This window comes from Protopterus annectens, chromosome 2.part1 (genome assembly GCF_019279795.1).
Source record: "Protopterus annectens isolate FY-2018-M chromosome 2.part1, PAN1.0, whole genome shotgun sequence".
Taxonomy (NCBI): domain Eukaryota; kingdom Metazoa; phylum Chordata; order Ceratodontiformes; family Protopteridae; genus Protopterus; species Protopterus annectens.
Window position 1 is genome coordinate 1,488,382,957 of NC_056729.1, and position 25,822 is coordinate 1,488,408,778.

General features: G+C 43.7%; 1 protein-coding gene across 1 annotated transcript in view; it reads left to right on the top strand.

Annotated features, from left to right (window-relative positions):
* The window catches only part of CEP104 (centrosomal protein 104), a 2,320,447-nt gene that overhangs the window by 1,180,655 nt on the left and 1,113,970 nt on the right, over positions 1 to 25,822 (top strand). The gene's annotated exons all lie outside the window — the stretch shown is intronic.

The window sequence follows — 25,822 nt, forward strand, 5'->3', positions numbered from 1 at the left end:
CCAGTACGGCTGTATTCCTTGCATGTCTGTATTAGGTTGCTGCTGTCAATTGTTACATTTTTTGTAGCTGTTGCCTGCAGCCACAGCTATTGGGTTCTATTCCCATACCTGCCAACTAAGGCACGATGGATGTCTCGTTTATGTACTGTACACAAACATGTCTCTCAAGTGTCACGATTTCTAATAATATAATTAAAATTGCCTAATCTGTCTGTCTCCTGATTACCAGAAAAATGATTACCTGGAATGCAATGTACTACCAAATCTGCTTACACCTTGGTTGTTATACAAGTCCACATTATGTGAAAGTATTCTGTGTAGTTGTGTACCTGCATTTGTTATTGCTTGGCCCATACTAACCCATGCTAACAGCTTGAGAGGTATGTACGTGCTACATTTGCTATAGGAAAATTGTAGTGACTGTACTCAAAACTGACACTACACAAATGTAGAGTATTTATCAGTGTTTTCAGGGATATAGTCTGCATTGTCAGTAATAGAATGTTTCTCTTTCTCTCCCCACTCCTTATCTTCATTTATTTATTATTATTATTATAATTTCTTATGATTTAATATTAATTAATTTATTTATTTATTAACAAATGTAAAATAAATATATATATATATATATATATATATATATATATATATATTATATATCTAGTTGACATTACATAGATAGATATACTATGTATGTGAGAGAGATAGTGACAGACGGATAATATGCTATATGTCTGTATGTATAGACGGATTCACTTTGAATCATCGAATGTTCAGAACATCGACGTTCTGATCATCGAGACCAGAACATCGATGTTCAGAACATCGAAGGTTCAAAATGAACCACACAAAAGCCAAAAAACTTACAAAAACTATTTTTTATGCAGGGGGGCTTTGCCCCCTTGCACCCCCCACACACCCCTACTTTAATATTCCAACTCCAAGATCGCACTACAGTGGGGTAAGGGAAATCTCCCGTTTACCGCTATATGCGGTAGCGCTAAACAGGAGATTTCCCATACCCTACCTGCAATGCCAACACTAAGATGGCACACACACAACATGCAGGACACCTTGCTGCCCTGCATACACACCCAAAATTCTACAGTTTCACTTACCTGGCACTTCCACTTCAAACTTTCGATGTTCTGAACATCAGTGTTCTGGTCTTGATGATCAGAACGTCGATGTTCTGAACATTCGATGATTCAAAGTGGAACCGTATAGACATATATATACATAATTGCTCATTTTGATGAAGGGGCAACAGAATTGCACTCATTTTAACTAAGTGTATGGGCATGCCTGATGGGACTGTCAGTACTTATAAAGTGACTTCAGGCCACATGTACCTGTACTCCAGTCCAGGATTTTGTGTGTTACAGACAATGACATCTGTGCCTGTTTCTGCAGTACTGCACTTCACTAATAATGTCCACGGCATTCCCCAGCTGTCTGCTGTACTTAATATGTGACTGATATTCATAATGTTACACCACACAGACTGACAGTCTGTGAAAACACCAACATAATACCGTACATGCAAAAGATGTGACTACTTCCAGATTAGAACCATCAACACCATCATCCATGCTAACTTCCCTAGTCCACTGAGCCACTCATGCTGCCAGATAGAGAGGAGTCATTCATCACACAATCAACAGTATAAATGTATACATTGTTATTCCTGCATTACTTGTGACATACAATGTGTGATTGAGTTCTATGTTACAGCTCTGAGATTGCCTGGTCTGCTGACATACCATTGCTGACTTACTGTTAAAGCAGTTATAATGGAACACTGCTGTGTTGGGGGTGGGGGAAAAACAGCACATGAGATGCTGGGATAGACAGTAGTCCAAATATCATGTGACCCCACTGTTTAACATCTCCCTTGACTGATTTAGTGGATATTCCAACCATGAGGCCTAGTGATTATTAGGGAACAAATACTATTGGACTGGGTATCTGTAGTCCCATGTGGATGTTACTTCTGTCCACATACCCCACTATATTTCCTTGTATAAATGCAGCAGATCTGTACATATAATACCATATTATTGTAATCCTTACAAGTAGTGTGTAGGTTAGAGACTTACCTTGCGAGTGCAGCAGTTGGCAGAACTGTAGTTCGGGGTAGACTCTGTGTGATGCAAGCAGTACACAGCCAATACATGGATAGGTACAGGTTGTGTGGGTTGCCTGGAATCAGCAATTTTACTATATGTATGTGAGTAGGAGAAAGGTGTCAGTTCCTAGGGTCCTAGGTTGCTAGTGAATGTGCTATGTGTTGTCTCTTAGCCAAAGCCAGGGTGTACTGAGCATGCCTACTTCTGCCTACAGGGACATCATCAGGGTGTTCCTCCTCCGAGTCCTCCTGTGACTGTGGCTGTGGTGAACTTGGCAGTGGTGGGAAGCTGTGTATCTCTTCCCTTTGCTGATCCTGCTGCAGCTGTTTCCACAGGATCATATTGTGCAGCATGGCACATACTGTGAATATATGTGCACATGTGGCTGGAGAGTAATGCAGGGCTCCACCAGATATATCGAGGCACCAAAACCATGACTTCAGAAGCCCAAACACATGCTCTGTGATGTTCCTAGTTTGTGCATGTGCCTCATTATGGTATTCTTCCATGGGTGTGTGTGCATTTCTGATGGGTGTCATCATCAACGGTTCCAGTTTGTAGCCAGCATCCCCCAGTAAATGGCTGTGTGGGATGTCTCCCCTAGCAAACATCTGGTACAGCTATGATGTGTGTCAGATATGGGAGTCATGATAACTGCCAGCACACACATTCATGATCCCCTGGGCATTGCACATGACCTGGCAGTTGATGGAGTAGTACCCCTTGCAGTTGACGTAGATTTTACCCTCCTCACCGAGTGGTGACTTGATGTGTACATGAGTGCAATCTATGGCACCCAGTACCGCAGGGTAGTGTGCTACAAGGTAGAAGTGTTGCATATTGCTTGCCCTCACCTCAGGGGTGAGGGGAAAAGAAATGTGTTCACTGGCATGAGATAGCATGGCATCCAAGAACTGGTGGGGTACCCTGGAAGCAGATGCCTGTGAGAGCCCCTTCATGTCCTCAGTTGGTCTTTGGAAAGTACCTGTAGCTTGTATCCTAAGGGCTACACATTCCTTTGTTTCCACTGGGATGTGTTCCCCTTTGTCGGTACTGGGTCTGAGTTGGGGGCGGCAGAGCTCAGTCAGTTCTTGTAGTATGTCTCTGTCCACCCTGGAGTGCTCTACAATCTCCAGCTCATGTAGCTCCTGGAAGGTTACCCTGGGCGTGAACACTCTTCTTCTTCTCTGATTAGGCCTGTTGTCAGCAGCAGCAGCTTTGACTTCAGCATCTAGCACATAAAATTGTAGCAGATGTGCAGCAGCCCTTAGCATTTTCTCAGTTAAAATTCCCAAGTCTGTACTCGAGTGGTGCAGAGTATGGGGAAAAATCAGATTGTAGGGTGTATGCATACTTTATAGTGCTCTGCTGTAGGTGTTGACTATGTGAGTGGCTACCTATAATGCATTCCACCTGCCTAGTATATTATTAACATCATTTAATGCCCTAGTTTAAGTTAAACAGGGGTCAAAACTAATTAATATGTCATTGGCTTTTAGATACACTCAGCAGTGGGGCATGCCGTGCAACAGCATGCCCCATGAGTGAACAAAGCTTAACACTTAGTGTACACACCCTTCCCAGACTTCCATGCTCAGCATAGCGGCACGCAGTGAAAACACACAGAAACACGTGCCCCTTAGGTAAACAAAGCTTAGAAGTTAGTGCACACGCACCCCTGAAAGCACACGCTTAGCATAGCAGCACCCCATGCAAACAGGCACAACTGAGCTGAAATAAGGCTAGAAGTCATTGGACAGACCCTCCCCTGATGTCAGCTACCTAATCTGTAAACACCTACATGGTTCTCTGCCTACACGAAGGGGATATGCAGACACGATTACCCCTTTAATGCTATTCAGTAACTCCACCTCATTTTCATAGGGATCCATGCTTACAGCCTGGAAACTACATGCTTCCTAGCCCAACCATGTTAGCAACAATACCAATGCACCATTGTAGGTGTTCCATACAAAGTCCTGTAATACATTTCTGTCACATAATATTAATTTTGTTTTTTCCAAATTTTTTTATATAAAGTATGTTTGCAAACATGCCCAGATTATTAAAAAAAAATAAAATTAATTTAACTTATTTCCTTTAATTTATCAGACACACAGGAGGATAGTTTTGCTCATATCTGTATGTGGTATGCCATTTCTGTCCATATTTCTACATTTTTACAGCCCCTTTTGTCTGTCTACACTCCTGTACTTAGAAGTTTTCCATGTATACTACAGGCACTGACACGGGGTTTGAAGAGCTGACTATCTGCTTGCTGGATCACTCTGCCTGACTCATTTGCATGAGATTCACTCGCTTATGAAATGATTTGCATGCCACATAACTTTCCGTGCTGGCATATGCTTATGCACCACTCAGCAGTGTTTACTGAATCTAAAACCTGCTTACTTTTGTGTAAGCAGTGTGGCGCAATGTCTACATGGTAAGAAACACTGTGTAGGCTTTATTAAATTTCCCTCCCTTAGTTTTAATGCCATACATTTGTATTATGAGGACAGTGTCATTATGTACGTATGTACAATACGCACACACACACACACACACACACACACACATATATATATATATATATATATATATATATATATAAATATACCGCATTATTTTTTTTTCTACACTTTGTTGACTAGCTTTAGCCCCACTTATTCATACTGACTAGGAGAAATTCGGTCAGGGCACTGGGAACTTCCCATGTTCTTTTCTGTAAGTGCTGTGGGATCTTTTATATCCACCTGAGCTACCACCAGTTCTGGTACATGAGACCTCTGTTTATTGTATTACCCAAAGGATGGCAGACTCAGGAGTGTAACATCCCCCTTATGCTGCACAGCATTGTCAGTATTGGAAAATTAATTAACTAGCTAGCGTGGGAAAGGTGAATGTGCTTCCTGTTGTTCTACTGAGACTGTGCTACATATTTGTTTCCTAGTAGCTTTAATGCATGTCACATTATGTCATCTCACTTTTTATAACGACAAAAATCACGTTTCTGTGTAAGGTATTTAAAATATACAAGCACATATTTGCATTACACAATAAACAGTGTGGACAGAACCTGCAAAAGTGAAAACATTTAAACATAAGCAGTACAGTAACATACAAAACTCTGCAAAAGGTATAGTTACACTTATCTGAATGTCTCAGTGTCTGCATTTATGATTGCTAACTTTCTGGAATATGGATAAGTCTTTAATTTGCTGCCTGAATGTATATACTTTTTTCTTTCTTCTGCATATAACTGTTCATCTCACAATCTATTGAAATATGTTCTGTACTGTTTTCATGTTATTATCTTGCCTTTGTATTATCATTATAGTTAACTGTGCTGTTTATACATTGTTTTACTTGGTCATATCTCTTTCTATGTAATTTTATAAACTTTTGTAACTTGATGTATTGTTTTTATTTTTCACAGTGGAGCTTTTCTCCCTGGGCCTCCACTGAAAATGGGCTTGCTTGGCCCAGTGGACTTTCCTGGTAAACAAATGCCAATAAATAAATAAATAAGTCTGCGATCAGACACACGTAAACCATTTGTACTCTGGCTGGAACCGCTCGCGAAATCTGCAAAAAAAAAAGAACTTTGAGAGACAAGGTTATATAGTATGTATCAAAATTTGTACAGTCAGTAGTCAAAACTGACTCTACTGGATGATTAACAGTTTTGCAAAAATTCAAAAATAAAGACCCTCAAAATTTCATACTAGTGTTGAATAGTCTGTTGAGGTAGATTAGTCATTGACACTGGAACAGATTTGCCAAACATTGATCTGGTTATTTTCAGCTCATATGGACTCTGGATTTTCTGTGGTCCTCCATTCAGATTGACTCTAACCAGGAGGTGACTGGATCCGACATCTGTTACATCAGATTTTGGTAATAGCTTCAGTTTGCACAATTTAGGAACATGGTTCTGTGGTTCTCTGTACTGTTACACATTTTCTCCACCTCTAACTTCAAATGAACAGCTTGACCAGGTTGCAGGACAAGTACTGGATGTGCAGAGTGATATTGGTCATGAAATGTTTTGCATAAAGGTTTAGCTTTTTGGCCATTGCTCTTAAATGCATGGCATGGTATTGTTTTTGGTTTAAATTTTGACCCTAATGGTGTCATGTCAGTTAGTATTTGCTATGTCAGTTAGTATTTGCTGTGTAGTATAAATAATATAAACCTTTCACACACATCGGAATCATTGAGCTTTTCAAGTTAGTGCAAATTCTCATCAGACCATTTTTTTAATACTGAGTCTATAGGAATACACTACTCAAGTTCTTTTCTCCAGAATGTTAGACAAAGCCAAAACACAATGTGAGGTACAAAAGCCAGAACCAGGGACAGGTTTTAAATATCACTGTAATTCACTTAAAAAGTTAATAGAACAACAGGTTTTACATTAACATGCATTTTGTGAATAATAAGTGTGAAACATGAATGCCTTGCCATTATTGATTAGCTTTAGTCATCAGTGATTTACGAGAAAATCAAAAATTTTACAACGGGAGAGGACAAAAATCTAAGTTAAAATCAGGGACAGTTGACGGTATGCTTAACTGAATCAGAGTCAGAGCTGGATCACATGGCACCCTGTACAGTTCCCTGATTTAGTTCTTGCCTCATCTCAACACTGAGCAAGAAAAAAAATATTTTTTCAAAGCTGAGAAGTTGAAAGAAAAAAAGCTCTTCTCTGCCTAGTAGCTGTGGCAAGTAGTCTTCAGTACTCTGGCATTTGGTGCAGGCGATTAAGTCTATGAGCTTTCAGCAAGCTGAGTCCTGTGGACTAGGATTTGGTTCCCTCAGCCTCCGTTTGTCTAACTCTGTGGCTGAGCAAGTCATTTAACCAGACAGTGCTTGTCTGTCTGAGTCTCATAAAGACCCACAGTATCAGTCCTGTACCATGGTTACCAAATAAAGTAATTAAATAAAACTGACACACACACACACACACACACACACACACACACACACACACACACACACACACAACACTTTAGAGCTTCAGTCCAATGCAGTACAGGCATTCTTTTATGAAGCACGATATCCTTATCATTTCATAAAGAATTGCGAGTACTGCACTCCCACATCACTGGCAGCTGCCAGTCACTCCATCTAACACCTTCTGCCCATGGATCACATGCAAGCAGAATATACCTAGAGAGCTTTGTTAAGCATAAAAGAAATAATTGTTCCATTGCTATCATCTTGGTTGAAATGCCCAAGCAATCATTAATGCCCAAACAAAAAGGAAATTTGGGTCAGAAGCTTCCATATGTAAACTGGTCAGCAGCACAGAAGGATAAATAATTCTGATCACAGAAATTCACCAGAATTAAAATCAAGGAAAATAGTTCCACATTGAATAGCACCAAGCAATTAGTCCATGGAAAATAGGGAAAATGGATGATAACCCGCATCATTCAGCCCAGTTTGTTGTTGCATTCATACACAACCAGCCTGCAACTCCTTTATTTTGTGACTGGTGACAGGAAAAATGTGATGTCTCCTGTTTGCTTCAGTATGATTTTGTTTTGTGTGGTCTGTACCTGGTTGTCTGCCAGGACAAAGAAAAAAAATACTTACCTCCCTTTACCATCTGTCTACAAGTCTTCACTATACTATTTGACACTTGCAGGCTTTCTGGTTATTGCCTTCCCAGTAGGGTTATTTATTACTTAGTGATAAGTAAAGGAATGATGTTAAGTTGTCAATCTCGCCTTCATTCTTGCTGGATGGATTCGGCCACTTACTAAAGCTCGAGAGCTAATTTTACCGGCTCGAGGCAACCCTATATCCCATGATGCAAGGCGATAACTACCCAGATCTCGTTTGCCGCTTTATGAGATGCATTTTTTACCGGCTCCTGGTAACTTTTTCAAATTTCAGACTTTTAGTCACTCCCCTTTAGTTTTAGTCCACTACCGTTGTTGTGTTAACTCTTAACGATTAGATTTTAACCCTATCTCCGTTAATGTTTTCCCCTTTTTCCAGTTATTTATCCCTTCCCCTAAGTTAGGCCTTAAGCCTCCCCCTTTCCTAATTTTTTGTCAGGGATTCTGTGTGGTGTTTGGGTGTGTTTGTATCCCTGTTTTAATTTTTATTTGGATTTGGTGTTTATTGTGTGTGTGTGTTTTGTTACTTAGTGCTACCTCGACACAGTTATGTTGAAGGACACAAAGGTCTCAGGCTTCAAGAAATGTGACTCGTGCTGTCAGAAAATGTCTCTGACAGACGGTCACACTTCTTGTGTTTACTGCCTGGGACCTCTGCACCTGCAGGACTCTTGTGCTGTCTGCCACGCCTTCAGCCCAAGAGTCCTGCAGGAGCGCGGAAATAAACTAATACTGAGGGGCTTATTAAAGCCTGAGAGTTCCCCGATTAAGTCTGCTCCGGGGAAGCCCTCGAAACCAGTTAAGCCTTCGTCTCCAAGCCCTAAGCCATCGGCTACTGGTTTGCCTTCTGTGACGAGATCGGCTCCAGCCGGAGCCGATCTTTCTATGTCACAGATTACAGTATCGGCTCCACCCGGCACCGATACCGCTAAATCTAGGCACTCACTGTCGGCTCCGGCTGGAGCCAACGTATCCTCGGCTCCTTCGGCTCCACCCATCTCCAGAAAGAGATCAAGATCCCCTTCATTGGAGTCTATACATTCGACTCCGAGATCACCCCTGCTCTCGGAGCGGAGCCATCGGAACCGGTCTTCTCGGTCGTCCAGGCTGTCCGACCACGACCTTGAGAGAGTGGTGAGTAGACTATTAAAGTTTCAGGCATTGGCCCAAATGCTCCATAGCCCATCTCACCAGACGGTAGCTATTACACATCCACCTAACATTCCTCCTTTGACTCTCCTACAGAGCTCGGAGCCGGAGCTCCTCGGAGCCGTGACTGTTGTGGCTTCGGAGCCGATACCACCTCCCCCTTCGGCTCTGTCGTCCTTTGCTCCGATCTCCTCCTTGATGCCTTCATTGGAGGGATCCGGGTGTCTGGTCTCTCTCGTCGGCTCAGAGGGGGCGAGTGGCATCGGACCCTTGTCCAACCCCGTTCTCCCTCTCGGAGCTTCGGCGTTGGTGAGCTCAGCCATGACATCAGCCTCGGAGCCGTTCTTGTCGGTGCGGCCTGGGGTTCCTATCTCTTCGGAGCGGGAGCCTTCTGGCCTCTCTGATGGGGGAGCCTTTCAGGACTCTTGGTGTACTAGCCCCAGGGCGTAGTCAACGATCAGTTCCATCAGCTCCTCCCATTACAGTGCCTGCTGACATCTCTTCCCACTCTCTTGCTCCCGGACACAGAGATCCAACGCCTCAGGTTTCCCCACTGGGAATATCTTCCTCTTCCGAGGCTTCTCCTGACCCGTCAGGTGAGCCTCCGCGTAAGAGGACATGTAAGAGGAAACATCTAGACTCCCCCAAGTCTATTACATCCGATACTGACTTGGATGAGTTGGAGGGATCCCCAAGGTCCCCCTCTGAGGATGTCTCTTTCTCAGACATCCTTGAACTCCTTAAGCAGAGGGGGAACTGATCTTCCCTTAATCCTTCCGAGGATGAGTCGGTATACCTGGAGGCGTTCGGGTCTCGACCCTCCACCTCCTGGGTGTCTCCGCCTTTCGACCCTCTTATGGACGTGGTGGCTCAGAAGGCATGGATTGCCCCGGATTCGGTGGAACCCATTTCTCGGAGGCCTTCTAAATTCATCACGGCCCCACCTGATAGGCAATTTTTGACAAAAAGTGTCCCGGTTGATGCCATGGTGGTGGCTGCAGCCACCAAGAAGGAATTAGCTGATCCTTCAGTACCTGTCCATCCTCCTAACAAAGATTCCAGGACTATGGATAGGTACGGCAAGCGGATATTTTCTTCAGCGACCTTTGCCATGTGGTCGCTGAACTACTTGTGTCACTTCACCCTCCTTCAAAGAGATGTTCTTAAAGAGTTGGGAGAAGTTTTACAGGATCCATCAGCTGCTGGGTCCCAGGATAAAATTAACTCACAGCTAGGAATCCTAAACTCCATTGTTAACTCCTCCATGCGGCTCATTTCATATGCAGCCGATGGAGCGAGTAGGGCCACAGGCACAGGAGTGGCTTTAAGGCGTCAATCCTGGATGCAGCTTTGTAATTTTGCAGACCCCTTCAAGGCGTCCTTCACAAACTCTCCTTTTGATGGTTCGACCTTGTTCGGACCTCAAGTGAAAGACACCTTGACTAGATGCGAACAAGATGGCAAGACTCTTTCTGCCGTAGGAGTCCGTTTCTCCACCCCTTCAAGACCTTACCCAAAAGGTCAGAAGGGAGAGAAAATGTGGTTCCGCAAATCTCAAGGAGTCACACCTGATGCACGAGGTCAGTTTACCCCCAGAGGCAGAGGGGGTAACAACAACAGATGCCGCCCTAGGGGAAGAGGGGGTCCGCAGAATCAGGGTAGCAGGGAGTCTCTCTCTGACAAACCCTTCCAGCATCCCTGAGATGTTGCCCGATTGTCCACCTTCGGAGGCAGTCAGGGGAAGATTATCGCTGTACCCAAAAGCCTGGCTTTCCCTTTCTCAAGACAAATGGGTACAGTCGATCATATCCGAGGGTTACAAAATTCCCTTTATCCAAACCCCAATTCAGCAAAAGGGAACCCTTCCAGACGTTCCACCTGGTCTAAGGGAACTAGCAGTACCAGAGATATCAAAACTGCTAGCAAAAAGAGCCATCCAGCCAGTCCCAGTAGACCAAATAGGATCTGGAATCTACTCAAGGTCCCTTTTAGTACCAAAAAAGACAGGGGACTGGAGACCAATATTAGATCTCAGCAAACTAAACAAGTTTGTAAAGAAAACAAGATTCCGGATGGTCACGCTACAGTCCATTCTACCCTTTCTGGGCAAGGACAATTGGATGTGCTCGGTGGACCTTCAGGATGCGTACTATCACATAAAAATTCACAGGCGCTCCAGAAGGTTTCTCCGCTTTGGGCTGGGGGACAGTCACTTCCAATTCAGTGCCCTGACATTTGGACTCACTACAGCCCCCAGAGTGTTCACTAAATGTATGGCAGCGGTTACGGCTCACCTGAGACATCAAGGATTCCAGGTGTTTCCATATCTAGACGACTGGCTCCTCACTGCCACCACCAGGCATCAACTTCTCCAAGCCAGAGATTACACCATTCACATTTGCAGAGGGCTAGGGATTTCTATAAATTTCAAAAAATCTGCCTTGTCGCCCTGTCAATCTATTACCTTTATAGGCGCCAAATTGGACACCGTACAACTTTCAGCAAAGTTAACAGACCAAAGGATCTTGGATATTCAAAACCACATCCATGTGATTCTTCAGAGCGACAAAATTCAGGCCAGGTTTGCCCTGAAAGTATTGGGTTTTATGGCGGCCACCATAACACTTCTTTATCTTGCCCGCTTCTACATGCATCTCCTACAATGGATGCTGTTCGCCCAATGGTCTTTTCAATGACTTCCCATGCGTCACAGGATCATGATATCTCCAATTTGCAAAAGGCATCTGACCTGGTGGATATTGTCCCCTCAAGTCCATCAGGGCAGACCCTTTGTTCCTCCTGCCCCGGTCACCAGGGTTACATCGGACGCCTCCCTGATCGGGTGTGGGGGGGGCATTATCAGGGCAGGATGGTCCATGGCACTTTTCAACCTTTCGAATGCCACCTGCACATAAATGTCCTGGAGATGAGAGCAGTGCTTTTATTGTTGCAAGCCCTCCACGACTCTCTTCCCCTGGGGACTATTGCAGTCCAAACGGACAATATGTCTGTAGTGTGGTATATCAACAAGCAGGGCCGAACCAAGTCCTATCCTCTGTGTCGAGAGGCACTCAGACTTTGGCAGTGGGCAATCTCTTCTCAGCGGTTTCTGATAGCAACGCATATCCCCGGGAAATCCAACATCATAGCGGACAGGTTGAGCAGAGCTATTCTCATGCCTCACGAGTGGTCTCTCAAACAATCTGTGACGGAAGAGATTTTTCAGAAGTGGGGCCTTCCTTGCTGCGATCATTTTGCTACGCCTCAAAACAGCAAATTGCCCCGACTTCTTCTCCCTCTTCCCCCTTCCAGGCCATCCCCCCAGAGACGCTCTAACCCAAGATTGGCCCCAGGGACTTCTTTATGCCTTTCCTCCCTTTTCTCTGATACCACAAGTAATTCAGAAAGCAACCGCCTTGAGAGCCAAGATGATTCTCATTGCCCCTTATTGGCCTCGACAGATATGGTTTCCGTTCCTACATCGTTATCTTTTGGTACAGCCATGGCATCTGGACCCAGTTCCAGATCTTCTGACCCACCAGTCGGGGCAGCTGCACCAATCCATACCTTCTCTCAACCTCACTGCTTGGTTGCTCCACTTCCATCCCTAGCCAGGCTTCCTATGATTTCTAATCCCGTCCGGGATATCATAGTAGCTTCCCTTAAATCTTCCACCAGAAGGATTTACACTAGTAAATGGCAATGTTTCTCCTTCTGGGCAAAAGCTAGGAACATAGATCCCTTTACTGCTCCGATTCATTCGGTCTTGGACTTCCTAGCCGAAATTTTTCACTCAGGATCTTCTTCCTCCACAGTAAAAGTTCAGTTGGCAGCCATTTCAAATTTTCATATCGGCTTGTTGGACAACAACATCATGTCACATAAACTTTGCAAGGCATTCCTTAGAGGTATATTTTTACTTAAACCTCCGATTAGAGACCCCCACCACAGTGGGATATAAATTTAATTTTAACATCCTTGATTCTTCCCCTTTTGAACCTGCAGCTACCTGTTAATTGAAATTTCTTTCTTGGAAGACACTCTTTCTGGTCGCCATTACTTCTGCCAGGAGAGTATCTGAGCTTCATGCCCTCTGCATTCGTCCTCCCTACTTAATCTTCCACAAAGACAGAGTTTCTCTAAGGACTAATCCATCTTTCTTACCCAAAGTGGCATCGCAGATGAACTTAAATCAATCTATTGATCTTCCAGTTTTTTTCCCAAATTATTCTAATAGAGCAGAACAAAAACTACATTATCTCGATGTTCACCGCCAACACAGATATTATCTGGACAGAACCAAACAATTTAGGAAATCTGATCAACTGTTTTTATCCTATGCAGAGAACAGGAAAGGCCTTCCGGTATCCAAGGTAACCCTATCTAGGTGGCTGTCTTCTGTGATTACATGCATTTATCAACTCAGAGGTAAAGAGTTGATTTCTAGGCCAAAAGCCCATTCCACCAGAGCACTAGCTACATCTACAGCTTTTCAGGCTAGACTTCCAATAGACGCTATTTGTGCAGCAACCACATGGGCTTCTCCTCATACCTTTGTTTTGCATTACAAATTGGACTTGGCCTCCAGAAACAGAGCAAATTTTGGTTCCACCATTCTCAAGAGTCTGTTCCATTGAGCCACCCAGGATAAAGGTGCTAGGGACGCGGTCCCATCCAGCAAGAATGAAGGCGAGATTGACAACTTAACATTGAGAAGTTATGTACCTACCATAACGTTCCATGTTAGTTGTCTTCTCGCCTTCTTTCTTGCGTCCACCATCCCCCTAGCCTGGTCAGACCGAGAAGATTGTTCCTCTTCACTGAAGAGTCCTGATCCAATTTTTCCAGCTAATCAGCTTACTAGTGTCACTAGATCAGGTTAGTCTTTTTCGGGGGATTATTACCTCTTCCTCCTCCTCTCCAGTTGGAGGAATATATTGCATAATTTTTCCTTAGCTACAAAACGATATCTGGGTAGTTATCGCCTTGCATCATGGGATATAGGGTTGCCTCGAGCTGGTAAAATTAGCTCTCGAGCTTTAGTAAGTGGCCGAGTTGGAGCTGAGGATCGTCTCCGAACCCATCCAGCAAGAAAGAAGGCAAGAGAAGACAACTAACATGGAACGTTATGGTAGGTACATAACTTCTCATTTTCTGTACTTATCACTCAGTAAATAAAACACCCCAAGGTGTGAATAGTGATACTGGTTCATGCGGAAAAGGTATTCTCTGAGTATATATTGGAAATACTCACAGTGTCTGTCATGTAATGTTTTTTTTAATGCATTTCACTAAAGAGTGATGTTCATCGTGTTACCCTGCTGCAGTCATCACACTTGGGTTATCCTGCCGTCAGGCGGTCCCGCAGTCAGCCCGAATTCCAAAGTCTTGGTCCGGCATCGGTTGCTGTTGCTTCTTCCCTGACGTCAGTGCGCCAGGGGTATATAAGAGGCATCCGATGCCATTTTCTTCAGTCTTTCTTGCCGCGCGGTGCCCGAAGCAGAAGCAGTTCGCAAGTGCCGGTCGGCCAACTCCTGAGATTTTCGATTTGAATTTCAGTCCGAAGTCTTCAATAAAGCTAAGTACGCCATTGGGGAACATTTTCTTGCCTCAGTCTGATGTCAGAAAAATTTAACAATTGCATTTCTTGTGGGAAGCAAATACCTCATAAGGACTTCCACTCCTATTGTATTCCTTGCCTAGGCCCAGACCACAACGTCACAGGTTGTCGGTTTTGCGCTAGGTTTAATAAACGAACTATCAAACGCCATTTTGACTTCGCACGGCATTACTTTAGTAGGAAATTTAATTATATCATGCCGTCGGAGCAGCCGACGACCACCATACATAAAAAACGCAAAGATAAGGACAGGCAGCCTAGGATCAAGTCAGACTCCGAGGCATCAGCTGGGCCTGTCGCCGGTTCTCCGGTTTTCAGTGAGGCGCCTACGCAGCCCCTGACGACTGCAGAACTGGAACCCCAGAAAGCTGTGGATTCTCAAGCGGAGCCTACTAGGCCGACGCAGCCATCTACCAACACCGGAGCAGTAGTAGACACCGGTGCAGTGGAAACACCTTCAGCTGCAGAAGGTGTCTTCAGACCAACTACACTCACCATTAAATCTTATGCTAAGCTTAAAACTCCTTTAAAACCTAAGAAAACTGTACATCAGTCTACAGTTCAAGGCCCCATGCCTAAGAAACAGATGCTTAAGATGGCTGAAGATTTGATTACCCTTATCAGGGGTTCCCAACCCCCTCCTGATAAAAGACCAAGACAAGAGGAGGATTATGCATCCTCTGACCAGGTTTCACACTCCTCAGATTCCTCTGAGGAACAGGATTACATTTTTCCACCTTATGAAGACTCTGATGCTGAAGACTGTATTCCCTCAGCATCTCCCCCTGAAGATTACTCCTTTGGGGAAACTTTACATACCATGAGGGACATTTCCACTGGGAAGGCCAGGATTACTCAGATTCTAAGAAAAGGCTCAGAGAGTTCCGTTTACTACTCCAGCACAGACCTCTTGCTATCCCTCCTGTTTTAGATATTGTGGATGATGTTTACTTGGAGTCTAGTTTAAATCCAGATTCTCTACCTCCTGCTCCAGCCAAACCAGACAGATACTACAGAGTACCTGACTCACACAAATTCCTTTATAAAAGCCCTGTAGCTGACCCAGAAACAACTTCACAGGGTCCTAAGGGAGCAAAAGCTTCCATGGCTAAAAATCCTGTGCCCTCTGAAAGGGATTCCAGAGCCCTAGATAGATGGGGGAAGAAAATATACACCTCAGCAACTTTGGCTATGAGAGCATTAAATTGCCAGTTTCACATGTTGAAATATCAGCAATTCCTTATGTCTCAGTTAAAACAAAAAATGAGAACACATTCAGAACAGTCTGAATTCAAGGAAATGCAGGATCTGTTGCATGCAGCTGAACAGGTGGGCAAACATACTTTACAATGTGGATTTGATTCATTGGAAGCTTCCTGTAGAGCAGCTGTTACTGGCTCTGTCATACGTAGACATGCTTGGTTAAAATTACAAACCCTCCCTGACCATGTTAAAGCAAAATTACTGGATGCACCTTTACAGCAGGATGTATTATTTGGTGTCAGAGCAGAAGAGGTTTTAAAGAAAATGGAGGATAATGCTAAGTCTATGCAAACGGTCAAGGATTTTTTGGGGGTACAATCCCCTCGTTTCAGCAGAAATTGGCCAACAAAAAACTGGTCCTTTCCAGCTTCAGACAGATCACAGAGGGGCAAATACAGACACCCAAGGGGCAGAGGTCAGTCACAGGGCCCTTACAAACCTCGCCAATGGGGTTCTGCTACCCAGAAAGGAGGAGAAGACAGGCCCCATGCTAGCAGAAAACAAACACAATGACTCTATCCTCAAACTACCAAGCAAATCTCTCCTGGCATCTCACTTGGGAGGAAAACTAGCATTTTTTGCAGACAACTGGCACATCATCACAAAGGACAAATGGGTTTTAAACATTGTCTCTCAAGGATACAGATTCCACTTTCATACCTTACCAAGGATCAAAGGAATGCCAAACCTGCCACCAAATCAATGGGCAGAGGCACAAAAACAAATTACAGCTCTCATGGACATGAGAGCCATTCAGCAGGTACCTACACAGGAGCAAGGACAAGAATTTTACTCAAGACTCTTCCTAGTCCCAAGAAAGGACAAAGCATGGAGACCCATTCTGGATCTTTCAATTCTGAACACCTATCTGCAAGTACCAAAATTCAAGATGCTAACACTACAGCAGCTTCTTCCCATGCTGGGCAAGAATGCTTGGCTAGTCACTTTGGACCTCAAGGAGGCATACCTGCATGTCCCTATCAGACAAAATTGCAGAAGATACCTCCGCTTCATTGCAGGTTCAACACATTATCAATTCTCTGCACTGCCCTTTGGCTTATCTACTGTGCCCAGGGTCTTCACAAAATGCCTGGCACCAGTAATTGCATACTGCAGTCAAAGAGGAATTCAAATATACCCATACCCGGATGACTGCACTATTCGAGCAGAAAGCAAGGACATTCTTTTAAAGCATCTGGATTTTGTCAAACACCTTCTAAGTTGCCTAGGGTACACAGTAAATGAAAAGAAATCAAAACTAGTGTCCTCACAAAACATAATATTCCTGGGTGCCAGCTTGAATACAATGGCCCAGATGGCTTATCTCACGCCAGACAAACGACAGCTGATTCAATATTTCAAAATAATGGCAACAATGACCCAACTCCCTGCAAGAAAAATTCTGCAGGCCTTGGGATTCATGGCATCTTGCATACTACTAATACCATTTGTAAAACTGCATATGAGGAAATTACAATGGTACCTGAAAAGTGTATGGGCTCAGCACAGCCACAGCTTGGAAACTATGATACCACTCATTCCCTGCCTTCAACAGGAGTTTCTGTGGTGGGCACAGGCATGTCAACTCAACAAGGGTCAGCCTTTCACTTTACCCACAGCCAGGCAAACTATGAAAACAGATGCATTGGACTATGCCTGGGGAGCACACATGGCAGGGCAGTGCATTCAGGGCAAATGGACGTCAGATCAGAGGCATCTGCATATCAATCAAAAAGAAATGCTAGCAGTACAGAATGCCCTAACAGCTTTCAAAGACCTTCTACACCCAGGACAACTAATAATCAAGACTGACAATTCCACAGTAATGTGGTACATAAACAAGCAAGGGGGCACACATTCCTACCCTCTGTGCAGGCAAGCAATGACCTTGTGGAACACTGCACTGTCTTACCAGGTTCAATTACAAGCACAATTCCTGCCAGGAAAGAAAAACACATTGGCAGACGACCTAAGCAGAAACATCATGGATCCACAGAAATGGAAACTAGAGCCACAAGTATTTGCAATGATAGCTCAAAAATGGGGGACGCCCAGACATAGATCTGTTTGCGAGCCCCCACAACCACCGACTTCAAAAATTTTGCACAAGGACCTTCCATCCATTAGCTTGGAAAGTGGACGCCCTCTCATTCAGTTGGAAAACATTGACAGTGTATGCCTTCCCTCCACTGCCTCTTCTAGCAAAGGTACTGCTGAAAGCCAGATTAGAAAGGCCACAAATGATACTCATTGCACCAGACTGGCCACACCAGCATTGGTATCCAATTTTACGGAATATGGCCCACGGCCCACCATGGATTTTGCCACAAATTCCTCACCAGCTCACCCAGCGAGACAATCAGATTCTACACAGCCAGCTCAAGACTTTAAACCTGGCTGCATGGCAAATTACCTAAACAACCAGCCAACACCTTTATCCAAAGCTGTTATGGATGTCATTCTGGAGGCCAGGAGGCCCAGCACCAGGAAAACCTATTCAGACAAATGGAAAAGATTTTGCACCTGGAACCAGGCTAAAGGCCTAAATCCCCTTGATCCAAACATCCCTCAGATTCTACAATATTTAACTGAGATGTTACACAAAGGAGTTTCCTTTACATCTATTAAAATCCACACCTCAGCAATCTCAGCTCATTACAGCACGGATCCTCCTTTGTTCTCACATCCACTCCTAAGACAGTACCTCAGAGGGGCTAAGAACTTAAGACCGCCAAGGAGAGCTCCAACACCTACTTGGGATCTCAACTTTGTTCTGGAAAAACTTACACTGCCGCCCTTTGAACCAGCTTTTTCAGCTGATTTAAAATTTCTTTCATGGAAAACTGCCCTACTTCTAGCAATAACCTCAGCTAGAAGAGTCTCAGAGCTACAGGCACTAATGGCAGTGGAGCCTTTCCTCATTTTTCATCAAGACAGAGTCTCTTTACAAACTAACCCTTCCTTTATGCCAAAGGTGGTATCCAGTGTGGCCCTAAACCAAACCATTCACTTGCCCACCTTCTTCCCTAATCCCCAGAACAAAGGTGAAAGACTCCTGCACTCTTTGGACATTCACAGGCAGTTATGTTGCTACTTGGATAAAACTAAGGCTCTCAGAAAAACTGACCAGCTCTTTGTAGCCTATGCTACAGGATCACAAGGAAAAGCTATCTCAAAACAGACCATGTCTAAATGGATAGGGCATTGCATACATTTCTGCTACTAACATCATGGGAAACCAGTACCTGCTAACATTAGGTCCCACTCCACAAGGGCTACAGCTACATCAGCAGCCTTTCTCAGGGGAGTGCCAACCAAGGATATTCTGAAAGCTGCAACTTGGAATTCAGTGCACACCTTCACCAAACACTATCACCTACCTCTATACTCTAAGACTAGAGCTGGTTTTGCCACTGCAGTTTTGCAGGGCCTACTAGCTTCTTCTAACCCTGTTTGACTCCACCTCCCATCCTTAGCTTTGGGATTCAACCCAAGTGTGATGACTGCAGCAGGGTAACACGATGAACATAGTACAGTTTTGTACCTACCATAAATGTAGATGTTCAAGTGTTCACCCTGCTGCAGTACAGGTTACCCTCCCTCCATCCCCTCTGAAACAGCTGAACTTATCTCTGCCACTCTATCCTATACTACCTCTGTGGTGTTGGTGTATTTGCTTGTGCCTAAGGGATTTGTTATATTTATATATCTATATATATATATATATATATATATATATATATATATATATATATATATATATATATATATATATTTTGCCTACCTATTGGGGGCACCTGACATCTGGGGCAAGAAAAACTGAAGAAAATGGTGTTGGATGCCTCTTGTATACCCCTGGCTCACTGGCGTCAGGGAAGAAGCGACAGCAACCGACACCGGACCAAGACTTTGGAATTCGGGCCGACTGCGGGACCGCCTGACGGCAGGATAACCCAAGTGTGATGACTGCAGCAGGGTGTACACTCGAACATCTACATTTATGGTAGGTGCAAAACTGTACTTTATATTCAGCATGTAAGCTAACTAAAATGAATTTGCAGTGTTGAACATAAAAGTATTTTAAAATTAAATCTTTTTGTTTGGTGGACATGGGTCCCCCATGAAGCTGTGAGCCTTGGGTGGCCATTGAATCATAAGTGTTATAATCAACCACTGAGGGCAGCCAAATAATTACTCCTCATTTTTAAGACCTTTCAAGATTCCCTTCCCCAAGGTTTTATTGCATCCACATCTACAAAAGCGCTGTGGTTTGATATTTGCACAAGAACGTAAGATTTCATTCCTCTCCCTTCTGTTGTGAGGTACAAGCATATGGGAATGCACTACGTCTACAGATCGCCTCCTGGTATTGAGTCATATCAGAAGAAGTGGAAGCTCTCTAGAGGACTGTGTTGATGCCCCATGAATGATGTCTCAGTCTGTTAGCTGCACAGAAATTTTTACATCAACAGGGGAGTGTTTGTTGTGACCTGTGTGCATCTCTGACCAGTGCCACATGCAGCAGCTTATATTCCTTATTTCTCCTGTGGGAGGGGATCCTTGAGATGCATTTCTACAATGGTGGCCTGTAGCTTTTCTTTACACCTTTTTCCCATTTCCACTGATATGCAGATTTATTCAGAAGACCAAAAACAGCAAAGCCAAATTGATTCTCATAGCTCCATATTAGCCTAGGTGATTTGGTACTTCGACTTTGGCTTCATCTTCTAGAGAAATCTGTGAATATGAGGTCCTTCAGAACCTTTTTGATCCATCGGTCCTGCAGTCTGACCTGTATATTCATGCCTTATGACTCACCACATGGTTGTTTCAATTCCCTTGATGATAAGGGACACTTCATACCCAGACTAGGTGGTCCAACTCCTTACATTTGTTTATCTGTTTATGTATTTATTTATTTCAGTTGTTTAGCAGGGCCAGATTACCTTTTAACCAGCTGAAATAAATAATTGTTAAGCAAGAGAGATAGTCACAAGGTCACATACAAGTCAGACAAAGCTGAAAATTTAAATAGAAGAGAAAATACTGTAACAGGTTAACAGTTTTGAGTATCTGAAACAAACGGTTGACGAGAAAGATAGTCTGAATGAGGAGGTCAAAGTTGGAATCAGAGGGATTGCAGCCAGCTGGCACAGAGTGTCAGGGGTAGTGTGTGACAGAAGAATGCAAAAGAAACTGACAAGTAAGGTGTACAAAACTGTGGTATGACCAATAATTCTGTTTTGTACAGAAATCTGTGCAGTGAAGGCAGAGCATTTGAAGCTGTAGGAGATGAAGATGAAGTGCCTGAGATGAATGGATGGTAGGATACACACTAAAGGAACAATGACATTAATGTAGAAGCCAGAGTAGCTCCAGTTGCAAGAGAAAGTCAAAGAGAACATATTATGGTGATTTGGGCATATGTACAGGAAAACAGGAGACGATTTTATGACAAATATTTGGATAAAACAGGAAGATAACAAGAGAAACTAAAACTGTCTAGCAAAATTATGGCTGGATTGTGTGAGAGAAGACCTGCAACAGTCAGACATGACTGTCAACGAATATAAGAGTGGAACTGAATCAAGAGAGGTGGGAACAGTGGACGCAACACTCTGGCCCCATGTCAAAAGTCGGAAAAAGGGGGTCGATGATGATGATGATGAGCTGGTTACCAGGGTAAGGAGTTGACCCTTTTCAGCCCTGTCCTGGGATCATTGAGAGAGCAAGGAGTATTCAAAAGATAATGGTAGAAAAGAAACAATTAAATGAAACAAAGAGTAAAGTAAACAGAGCAGTTGATATAAATATAAACAACTCATTTTGATTGTACAATTGTTCATGTACTGCAGATTTAGTAATATAGAATGGTGGCACGGGCAGAGTGGTGCAGCAGTTTGCATTGTCACCTCACAGAAAGAAGTTTTCCGGTTCGATTCTCGGCTCGGGTGCCTTCTGTGTGAAGTCTGCATGTCCTCCCTTCGTTTGTGTGGGTTTCTCTGGGTGCTCCGCTTTCCTCCCACGTTGTAAAGACATGCTTTTGGAGCATTTCTCCCAGGGCCTCCACTGAAAATTGTCTCGTTCTAAGTCGTACTTTCCCAGTAAAGAAATGTTAAATAAATAAAATAAACTACTAAAGTAAATTGACAAAAATAACACTTATAACAATAACTAAAAATGGCAGAATTGTATTTACTTGTATACAGCTTTGAGGGTAAACAGATATTATAGGTAAACAGATACATTTAAGTAGTAGACATAGTTCTAGATAGCTGTATTAGCTGCTTGTCCAATGTCATTGAAGCAAGTGCAGGAGTGAGAATTTTGAAGGTGGTGGTTTAGTTTTTTTTTTTTTGAAGCCCTTTATGTCTGTTTCTTTTCTGATGTCAGTAGGAAAGCAATTCATTTTGTTTGAGGCAAGTTTGGCAAATGCTCTTTTACCAATTTCCTTTCCGTAATGTGGTCTTATCAAGAATAGTGAATCTGACTGATAGCTTGTTATGAGCATATCTATTCTTTAATGGTGAGAGACCATATTTGAGATTAACATTTCTGGGCAGACATGTTGTAAACATCATATTTGCTCTGTCTTGTACTGGGAGCCATTTACATATTTTAATAGTTCACACTGGTAGATGTGAGTACCAGCTAAGAATGAAGAGTGGCAGATTTTGTTTTCAGTTGTTTAGAGTAGGTGAATATTTTGAGATGAATGGAAAGTTAAAAAAGGGGTAGTCTATACTCTAGTATACCACACTATGAGGCACATTCCACATTTTGAATCTTAAAGTTCTTCCCAATTTCACATCAAAAGGGTTTGTCACACACTCATTGTTATTTTGCAATACCACTGTCAAATAATACTGACTCGTGTTCGTTCATCAAAATATCTAGATTCTAGAGACAGAAGGTTTCAGCGTAGGCCATGGCTTTCTCAGGTTTAACAAATCAAACTAAAACAAATTACGTCCATAGTGTGTAGACTGCTGCTAGGAGCTTCTTGCTAATTTGTGAATGCTCCGCTCCTATTTACATTTTCAGTTCCAAAACTGTAAGATTTGAAAAACCACAGTAAATTAAAAAAAACAAAAAAAAAAAAACACAAGGACTTAGTTTGCAGGCTGCTGCAGCCAACCAGATCCCGAGCGGACCTGATTGTGTGCAGCTTGCCATCTAATCCCCAAAAAAAAAAAAACAGAAACACAGTTCCGATATTCGCGGTGGTGGCAGGGTCCAGGAAGCCGGTCTATACGAACGTCTGCGAGGAGCCGAGCTGAAGAAGAGCAACGCCGGTCAGAGCAACCCATGGCTGCTGAATGGGGGCCCTTTTTGCGGGGAGGTAATCAAGGGCTCCCTTCGGCCGAGGGTTTCGCGGGTGCCTAACACCGGCTATGGATATACACAGCCATAGTTCCCCCTTGCCAGCGCACCATGCATATTAATCAAGGTGCACTGCCAAGGGAGAGCATAGGAACAGGGATATTTAATCCATGTAAGGAGAAGTGTAGAAGCTATCCATGGTTCTGTATGCCTATCCTTCTGTGTCACTGTTAGACAGAGGCACAGTATACTAACCTAGAAAAAGGGCGTAGCAAAATTAATTTAAAATGGGTGGCGAAAGCCAAACACACTCTGGCTAGGCTTATAAATGCCCTAGGGACTATAGCCTAGTATTGAACCTAGTCAGATGTTATGTACATTTTGAGGCTCCCTGTAATGCCCCCTGTTACTGTTGAAATGCTGTGAGTTAGCTCAGTTGTGTAATATTTTATTTTTATGAATTGTTTTTTTTTTCCTTCTCTGTATGTCTGCATTTTGCAGAGAGGAGCACAGCAATGCCAAACTGTGCTCACATATAGATTATAGGTTCATAGGTTCATAGGTTTATACTAGGCTATCTGCCCTAAGGCATTTATAAGCCTAGCCCAAAGTTGTGTGGCTTACGCCACCCCTTATATGAAAAAATACTGTGCCCATTAGTTTGTTGTGCCTCTGTCCAGCAGTGACACAGAGATGATTCCTGGGGGTAAACCTACGATCTCCCATCCACAGGTCAAGATTTCTCTTGAACAGAGCCAGCGAAGTGCTCTGCCTCACATGGACGGGGATTTTTTTCCACAGCATAGGGAGTCTCTGAGTGATAAATCTATCCCTCCAGCACGTCCTATTTATATCTATGCTAAGGTTTAAGTTGCTTGCTCTAGTGGTTTTGGTGGATTTGGATTTTTGAGGTGGAGCATGTCCATTAATTCCGGGTTGGACATGGCCTTGTATGTCAGGCACATGTCACCTCTGAGCAGGCGGTATGCGACTGAATAGAGCTGGAGTTTCTTCAATCTGACAGCATATGACAGATTTTGGAGTCCCTTTATCCTTTTGGTGAGGAACTTTTGGGGTCTCTCCAATTGCTGCAGATGTCGGGTGAGATACATCCCGAATGGGGCATTGTACTCGATCATTGGTCTGATAAGTGAAGAGTACAGGGGAACAATGACCTCACTAGATCTGGATGTGAATCCCTTCATGATCAGGTGGGCAATGTAGAAGGTCTTTCTAACCACTTTAGCAACGTGAGTGTCAAAAGAAAGGACACTGTCAACCTGGGTCCCCAGGTCCCTGATAACCTCTTCTGTGCTTAGTGGATTGCCGCCTATATGGTAGCTTGGGGTTACCTTGTTTTTCCGGAAGAGTATGACTATACATTTTTTGGCGTTTAACTTCAGGCCATGGCTCTGGCACCAGCTATCTGTTTCCGTGAGTCCATTCTGAAGGATATCCGTGTCCGATGCACTTTCCACTATGGCGCCCAGTTTGCAGTCGTCTGCAAACTTTGTCAGCCAAAGTCCTCCCATGTTGGCCTGTACTTCTGAGAAGTAGATGCCGAACAATAGGGGGCCAAGGACCGAGCCCTGTGGGACACCACTGACATAGCGCCAGCAACTCTAACCCTGTGGGTTCTGTCCTTAAGCTAGTTTGCAACCCATCTTGTGACATATGGGTTTACATTTAAGCTGGTAAGTTTTTCTACAATACCCGAGTGGGGTATTGTGTCGAAAGCCTTTGCAAGGTCAAGGTAGGCTGTATGGACTGCCTTTCCCTCATCAATGGCCTTGGTGACTGTTTCGAAGAAGTCGACCAAGTTCAAAAGGCATGATCTGCCCTTGACGAAGCCAAACTGGGTCGGGTCCAATGTCTGCAAGTCCCCTATATCTTTGTTTATGAGCTCCATTATGATCTTCTCCATAGCTTTAAAGACTAGACTTGTTAAGCTTATGGGGCGGTAATTACCAGGGTCCGTAGAGGCACCGCCTTTGTGGAGTGGGACCACAGTTGCCATACGCCACTCCTTGGGCACGTATCCTGTGGTAAGGCTGAGATTAAACAGCTGCCTTATGTGCGGGTTTAATTCCTCATTTAGATCGTGTAGCACACAGCCGGGGACACCATCCGGTCCCATTGATGCTGTGTTTTTAGCTTTAGAGAGAGCAGCTTTCACCTGCGCATTTGAGATGTCTGGGAGGCTACACTCCGCTGGGATAGTTATCTCTCCTTTAGGGGGGAAGAGGGGGGTGAAGTTTGCACTATACCTGTCTGCCAGTATGTTGGCAATGTCTGTGGGTTCAGTGATTTTTGTATCATTTTGGACTAATTCTGAGCATATCTGGGAGTTTCCACCCAGGTTCCTAACATAGCTGAAAAAGGCCTTATGATTGTCCTTTGAATCCATGGCAATTTTTCTCTCAAAATTGGCCTTAGTTGATTTTATGAGTGCTCGTATTTTTTTACTAATAATGATCAGGGGTGACTTCCCTTTTATGGATTTTGTTCTATCATGTAATAGCTTTCTTCTCTTATTGTAAAGTTTGTTAATGGCTGGGGTCCACCAGACTGGACGTTTGCCCATTGTGGAAAGAGTCTTGGTTTTATTTGGGATTGCCTGATCCATGCAGTCCTGGAGGTGTTCATAGAAGGCATTTGTAAGGGCTTCCGCAGCTTGGGTTGTGGTTTCCACTGGCTCAGGGGCC